The sequence below is a fragment of the Motacilla alba genome, chromosome 19, assembly GCF_015832195.1.
Source record: "Motacilla alba alba isolate MOTALB_02 chromosome 19, Motacilla_alba_V1.0_pri, whole genome shotgun sequence".
In the NCBI taxonomy this organism is placed as follows: domain Eukaryota; kingdom Metazoa; phylum Chordata; class Aves; order Passeriformes; family Motacillidae; genus Motacilla; species Motacilla alba.
Window position 1 is genome coordinate 837910 of NC_052034.1, and position 7980 is coordinate 845889.

General features: G+C 49.7%; 1 long non-coding RNA gene across 1 annotated transcript; it reads left to right on the plus strand.

Moving 5' to 3' along the window:
- The first annotated feature begins 3911 nt into the window (after nt 1–3911).
- Nucleotides 3912–7061, plus strand: LOC119709847. The gene is made up of 3 exons (XR_005259428.1): nt 3912–4010; nt 4111–5359; nt 5489–7061. It is a non-coding gene; the product is annotated as an uncharacterized LOC119709847 (long non-coding RNA).
- Nucleotides 7062–7980: the final 919 nt, after the last annotated feature.

A 7980-nucleotide genomic window follows, 5' to 3' on the forward strand; every position in this document is an offset into this window, starting at 1 on the left:
CATTCTTGAAAGGTTTTGCAGAAGTTTGGCACCTGGAAGGTGTGACAGAGGAGTGGGGAGCAGGTACGGAGCTGATGGGGGTAAGGAATAACTTCATAGATGGATGGAAATAACACCACGTTTGCATCACAGCTTTTCCTCTGTCAGGGGTGTGTTTATGCAGAGCTGGGTTTTATACAGATCTGCATTGCATGTGGGTGCTTGTACCTAAGTAGGGCTGTGAAATCATGGATTAAGGGTTCTAGTCATCCAAAAAGAGGGATGTGGCAGTGGAGTGGATAATGACTCCCTGATTGGGGAGGAGAAATGCTCCCATGGAGATGGGAAGCAGCAGGTTTGGTGAGGACTCAGCTCTGTATCCTCACCCAGGCAGAGCTGTTGGAGCATCACCAACAGCAATTCCCATTCCCCAGGGCCAGGGCACCTTCCCCAGGGCTTTTGCCCCTGTCCAGGGAGAGGTGCTCAGCAAGGCACAGCAGCAGCCTGGCTCCAACACGGGGCTCAGGTGTTGGGCCAAATGGGGATCTGGAATGGGCCAAATCAGAGCAAATGGAGTGGGAATTGCATGGGGAATAAGTGTTAGAGGGAATAATCTGCATCACTTAACGCTCCAACGACTCTGAAATAATTGGCTGTTTCCTGGGCATATCCAGAGGAGCTAAAGTGTTCTCCCTGTTGCCTTTTGCCTGGTGATCTTCCAGAGACCTGATTGTCTGCCTCTCCCTCACCCTTTGCCTCCTGGGCCCCCCCTCCCTCATATTTCTCCCAGAGTTTGTATTTTTCCCCCAACAATGTCTCTAAAGAATCACAAATGTGTAACGTGTGTCCCAATGCCTGGATTTTAATAACGTGCAGCAACCCCCATCAGCACAGGCAATTTCACATTCACCACATTATTGCTATTTAAAGCGCCGAGGTATAAAAATGATTGGCAATCCAGCTCTGCCAGCCCGCGCCGCCGCTGCCAGACTGTGATTTTTAATATTGGCTGCTCTGCGCAGTCGTTCCCTCACCTTTGACTTGCAGATTTCCCAACGTCAAAATAGCAAAATCATTTTGGGTTGTACCAGGCACATTGCTCGCTGCTGAAAAGAAGCAATTATCATTAAATATCCCCCTGGCTGGATGTACACAGACGCACCCACACGGGCTGGGGCTGCTCCGCGTTTCCAGCCGAGCCTTTCTCCAGCTTTGCAAATATCCTTTACCTGAGCTGCTGGGTTTTGGGGGGTGGGGAGCCATGGGCAGGTGGGGTATTGTGTTGTGTCTCTGTTGTGGTCATGGAAGAGGGAGGAGAGGTGGTTCTCCAGGCGGGCTGATGCTTTTCATGTTCCCCGGGCTGTGACAGAGACCTCACACAGGGCCCAGAGGTGTTGGTTGTGTTGGGGCTGTTCCCCTGAACGTGTTGCTCTGGGTTAATCTACACTGTGAGTAAAGATTGGACCTTCAAGAATTTCTGTTGGAGGCAACCTCACCCTGCTTACCTTGAGGTGACCAGGAAACAGCCCTTCTGATGTGAAAACAAGACTGTCCTTGCTGAGATAATGGCCCTGGAGAGTTCACTGTGTGCCCTATAAAATCCAGTGAACACATGACTGGTGGGTAATTTCTCTTCTGCCGTGGCTTTCTGAGGTCCCCACTCCAGGCCCTGCTGCAGGGTGGCTGGAGGAAGGCAGGAGCATGCTCATCCTCAGCTCTGCTCGAGGAGCTGTGCAGGGAGCAGGGTCCCTGGGGCAGGCAGTGGGGTCACACCTTGGGCTGCCACAGCTGCTCAGCGCAGTGGTGACACCGGGAAGAGCTGGGGGTGAGGTGAGGGATGGTGTGAGCTCACCAGCACTGTGACATTAAACAGTCAGGCCTTTCTCTCCTCTAAAAATACCTTTTTCCTCTTGCTCCCCACAGCAGTAGAGGAGGCGATGTGCCAAATACACCTGCTCCAGGCAGCTTTTGGGACAGGAAAGAGGAAATATTTTGGGAGATCTTGGGGAAATCCTGGTGCCTTGGGCAGATGTGGAGTGAGCAAAGCCCTGGGAAAAGGCAGCCCCTGGAGCCAGGGAGCAGTGGCAGCACTTTGTCACCATATTTACACTTCCACTTGCCCAACACGAAGCGTTTGGCTCTCCTCCACTTGCGGAAGGGATTAGCTACTTCATAACATCTAGACAAGATAATCTCTCCAATTTTGCTTGGAAGAAGTCCCTGACAAAGAGCAGCAAAGCAACAATAATGCCAGATGAAACAGTAATTGAGTTTGCCTTCTTATTACTTTCTCAGCTAAGTTTGTGTTGGTTTGAATTTTATTTTGTTGTTGTTGCTGGTACAGAACAGCAAAACAGTGTCCCTGAGCTGCTTCAGACCAGCAGAGTCCCATCTGTGGTGAACTGCAGCCACACAAGGAGGTGAGCAAAGAGGGGAGGGGGAATGACTGCAAGAAGTTGCGTGCAGTGTCAGCAATGTTACACACTCCATCCTCACTGGAGCAGTGCTGCTCTGATGGTGCATCACAGTAATGCCCCATGAGACCACAGAGCTTTAGTGCTGCATCAATCCAAAATGGCTTCACCCAGGAAGAACACATCCAGGAGCCTCTGCCCACTCCAGCTAAGCATTTTTCAGTTTCCCCAAGGTTTTCCTTCCCTTTACAGAGCACCCTAGTATGAAATAGCAGGAAGAATAGCTGCTGGGTTCCTGAGGGCCTCCTGGCGTGGTTCCCCAATGATGCAGAGAGTTTCATTTGCAAAGGTGAAGCTGAAGTGCTCCCAAGTGCCGGCGAGGCAAATGTCACCTCCTGGAGCGCTGCTGGACCGTGGGCTGGGCACGGCTGCTGGCTCAGCCCAGACAGCCCCAGCTCAGCACCTGCTCCTGCAAAATTGGGCAAGCAATGGTGCATGCAGGAGACGTTTGCTGGTACTGTGTTATCCCACTAATATTTTAAGGATAATGTAAGAGGCTGCTGTCAATCCTGGCCTCGAAGCAAAACACATCATCCTTGTTTCCTTTCTCTGCTCGCTAAATGATAGCCATGTATATTTTTAAGGGGATTGTCCTCTGGATTCTTTTTATTTGTCACCCAGTATCAAAGCTCTAAAGGTCACATTTTTCAAGTTCTTTCCTTGGAGCTTCAAAGACTATACATTTACTTTAAACAAAAACCAAAAACCCGGCAATTTCAGAAAACCACTCCACACCCAGGGACTCGGGAAAGCTCTAAATATCACTGCCAAAGCCCAAGGCTTTCAGCTCAGCTTAAGAGCAGTTTGCTTTTGCTTCACTATAACCAGTCTGTAAGTGAATTTGCACTTAGAAATTGCACGTTTGTAATTGTGCCCATTTGTAAGTTGTGACAAACAAGTGTTGAGTGCCCAGCTCTTATTTCAGACAGTTAAATGTTTGGTTCTGCTCGCCCCATCTCCAGGCTCTGCACCACCCAGGGAACACAAAGGCTCCAGGTGGAGCAGGGATGTCACCTCAGAGCTGTGGCAGTCACACAGAGCACGCACAGGCACCGGTGCCAGTCTGACCTGGCTGGGTGCCACCTCCAGGACAACACGTGGCGCCCAATCTGGCATCGAGGCAGAGGGGAGGGAGATGATGCCTGACTCAGGCGAGAGCCTTCAGTGCAAAATTAACCCATCAACGTAATTTGGGTAAGTCTGAAGTGGCAGAGTGACTTCATTACAACGCAGAGCTTCATGTGGGTTCCCAGCCTTTCTTCCTTCAGTGTCTGGAGGCTGGAAGCCACTTCTGCTGGGCTGTCAGCTGGGCCTCACACAGGTTTTCATGCAGTTCTCAGTGTGAGCATTAGGCAGGTGGATGAGCCTGGAAGGGAAATGAAGGACCTAAAGATCTGGATCCAGCTCAGAAGGAAGGAGGGGAGCATTGTTACAGACCTTGTCCCCCAAAATCTCTTTTGGATCTTACTCTCCTGACAAAGCTTGTTCTAATTATTTGCATAGCTTGATCGTGACATCAATGGAAATTCCAGCTGAATTTTGGCCAAGAAAGGACGGGTATGTCAGGGCCAGTTGCTTAATTATGTTTACAACTAAATTGCTGCAGTAGATCTTCACTTCCTCGAAAGTAATTTTCCTCTGCTCTTTAATTTCATAGAACAATATGAAAGACATGAATCTTCATGAAACTCCTCTCCTAATGCAGCAGAGACTCCACAGTGTTTGCAGGCTTTGCTTTTCATCACAAGAGGTCCCAGGGGAGGTTCAAGGTAGGATCCTTGCCATCCCGGCTCAGCAATCACAGAAAGCCAAATAAATAAAGCAGGAAGTTGGCAAAGCCCTGATTCAGCAAAGGCAGAAGCACAAGTTCAGCATTAACCTCTGCTTAAAATGATTTGGAACAGAAGAGTTAATCTCATGGCTGCCCAAAAGTCAGACCAGGAACCCAGGGCCTTGACAGTCAGTATATCAGTGCTTTAAATCTAGTGGGAGAGGGTGCTTAAAGCTGAGGAACCTCTTAAATATGGGAAAAGCACTTTCCCTGGTAGGAGGTAGTAACTCAAAGAATGGTTTCCAGCCCACGGCCAGATGCAGTGGTCGGGCGATTGTGGCCAAGGCACTGATGCCCTGAGCATGGCTGATGTTGGATGGCAGTGGACGGGTGACTCCAGGGGAGGCTGCCGTGGCCCCAGCAGCTCCTCCTCACCCCCATCCCTCGCGTGGGGAGGCCAGAGATCCCTGGGCAGCGCGGGGAAGGCTGGGGACTGGAGGGGTGTCAGGGCAGCAGCTCAGCCAGGGGCTGCAGCGCTGCCCCTGCTCACCAGCACCGCCCTGGAGAAGCCTCTCGGATGCGGGAAGGACGGGGTCGGATCGGGGTAAGGGCTCACGTGGATCAAAATACCCTTCCAGGGAGGGATGTAGGGTCTGCCTTTGGGCTGCAGGGGTGACGCTGGGTCGGAGCAGGGAAAGGGAGTGCAGGACGCCGCCTGGAGAGGTGGGTTTGCGCTTTAAACGTGTGGGACATCCCCGGAGGAGGGAGCGCGATGCTCCCCCAGCCCCAAACGCGCCCGGCCGGCGGGACGCGGCTCCCGCAGCCGGCACAGCCCGGCTCCCTGGCTCTCCGCGCTTATCTGATCTGCACCTCCGTAATGATGTGGTTAGAATTGAATTATGGTGCTTTAATGTAGTTACAGCTACATTTCCCAGGCACATTTCTTCCTGACGTACAACGCTGGAATTTCGGATGTGGCCAGAGGCTGTGGGTGACTCCTTGTCTCCCGGGCTCGCTGCAGCCTTGCCACGTGCTGTGCCAGGCCCTGGCCGGAAAGGCAAACTGAGGAGCTCGGGCCACATCTGCTGCTGGAAAATCAGTGAATGACACGGAAAGCCAGGGAATTGCATTAAAGGTAAGCCCAGGGTGACAGCCTTGTGCGCAGGGAGTGAGGCTCCTGCCCGCACACGGCCAGGCGTGGCTGGACAGCAGCCCTGACACAGACAGCGTCCCACAAATGAGGCTGTTTCGTCCTTGTTTCCAGCTGCAGGAAAATACCTTCAGGGATCCGTGGAGGAAGGGGTGATCTTTAGCCAATACACGTGGTAGTGTGACCGTGAGGATTTTGTGCCCACTGAAGATCTGTGCCGAGATAGTCTAAAGCCTCATGGAAACTTTCTTGCTCGTGTGTCCTTTGATGTGAACTTAATGGTCATGGAATTCGCTGTATCAGCAATAAGAACCATTTGATTAACTGGAAAGAAGCAAACAAAGTAGTTAACTCCAAAGTCAGACAGGAAATGATGGGTTTGCCGTTTCCATCATGCCAGAGGTGCAGGAAAGCCCAAACTTCAAAATGTGAGGGATCCCCACAATCTACAGAGTGTGAGCTTTGCTTATCAACCTCTCGGGGTGTTTTCATCAATTCTGATCTGCCTGTTGTTAATTTACAGCGATGGTGTCCTCTGGGGAGTGACTTGTTTTTCCTACCCCTGATTCAGCTCCACACTTGTGAATTTTAAATGCATGTGCATATATAAATGAGTGTCTGTATTTATCCAGATCCTGCCAGCACATGTTTTGCAATAATTCTCCTTGGATGCTCTTGCTTTCTCCCGCAGTCGATTTTTTTGAATGACATGGAACTGATAATGGATGTGGTTTCAGTGTGATCGGGCTGACTCGTCTCATTCCACCTCTCCTGCTTTTGAGCAAGAATGTGAGGACTTGCTGTGTCTATTTTAGATTCCGTCATGAAAGGAATAATTGAGATTGAGATTCTTAGTCACTCAATGCGGAAGGTCAGGGAATTAATGCTGTGTTACACCAGACCATTCATTTACTGGGCCTCCTTTTTTTTCCCCCTTAACTGTCTGTAGAGGAAAACAAATGTGGCTCAGAGAAGGTAACGCATCTTCAACACCGTACACAGCCCCAGCCTCTGATAATACACACTGTTTATCTTTATTTTGGGGGTGTTCCAGGGTAGTTTTATCATCATAATTGATTAGTGGCGACAGGGAGAAAAAAATCCAAGAGTAACAGGAAGAAATGATTCCAGTGAATCCATTGACTCAGTGGTAGCATTGATCTACTTCTGGGAATTATTTATAGGAGAAGATTCATAGTTAATAATATTAGTTTGGACTTTGGGAGCAGTTTATCAGAGGCTCTTAAAGGCCTTTGGTAAAAATTAATCAGGGAGAGAAATAAGGTAGACAGCCTGGTTTCAGGAGAGGGAAGGAAATGGGATTTCTGGTATAACTCTGTCCTCCCCAGGGTGAGAGACAACACAAAGGGTAACTTGGGGGGCTTGGATTTGTCCAAGCGCAGGAGTGAGAGGCTGGGTTTCCAGCTGCTCCATCAGACAACAGAGCTGGGGAAGTCTTTGGCAAATTCCCCACTAACCCCCTCCTTCAGGAGAGGCCAAGGTGCCCGCAGGACAGTGACCCCTGCCAGATCCAGCAGGGAGAGCTGCCCAGGGCCAGCACAAACCCTGCTCTTCCCCTTCCTCTCCTCCCTGCTTTGTTTTTGGCTTTAACTTAATTGATCTGTATCCTGCAATCCTACCCGCAGGAGGAATGACACATCTGAAAAAAGCAGGAGGATTTGTTTAAAGTGAGCTGCTTGGGTTTTTCGCTGTGTGTATATATAGAATTGCCTGGAAGTAGTAAATAGAATTAAACACTGTGGTTCTGAAAAACAGAATTCTCAGGGCTGTCTGTTGATTTCAAAGCTGACGAAAACAAAGCAGGCTTTGAAATCTTTCCTTGCAGAGCTTCCCCCTCCTCCCTTATCATATGAAAGATGGGCCTGATAATATTTGGGTTTTATTCTTCTTTTGAAACAGTTGAAAAAAATGCTGTTTTCTCAGTTAAGATGAAAATCATGATGTTTTTAATAAGGTCAGTGTAATGTCTTCATTAGCAAATGCTGAAATAATTTGATGTAGATCTGGAACTTGACAGGGAAAAACTCCAGTGCCTACCCAAAATATAGAGCCACATTTGCACCAGGTGTGAACCAGTACTGCTTCCCTAAAATTACTGGTTCTGGGACAACCTATTCCTGTTTAGGGACTGGCTGCTGTGTTTTTAAGTAACTCCCTCCTGCCAGACTCAGTGGTTTTTGTTTGTTTTCCTGCCTGGCCCTGGGCTGCTGAGAGCCCCAGGGCTGGGCAGTGCTCATGGGCGTTGGGTTTGGTGGTTTCCTTTCAGCTGATGGAGCAGGTGGAAACAGAGGGGCAGGCAACATGGGAAGAGGTGTAGAGCTCACCAGGAGGAAACACAGGTGACGTTAATGGACAGGCAGCCTAAAATTAAACCAAAAATATCCAACGCCCTAAGTCTGCACTCTGCTGAAATTTTGTCTGCAAATATCACAACCAAAACTGCCGAGTGCCCTGCACTTAAAAACCTGTCCTCTGTTGTGAATCCCAGGGACACGCAGGAAGTCTTTGCCCAGCTCTTTGGAGATGTGGATGGTACCTGGACAGCCCTGGCCAGTCTGACACCACAGACCCCGAAGACTCTCTTC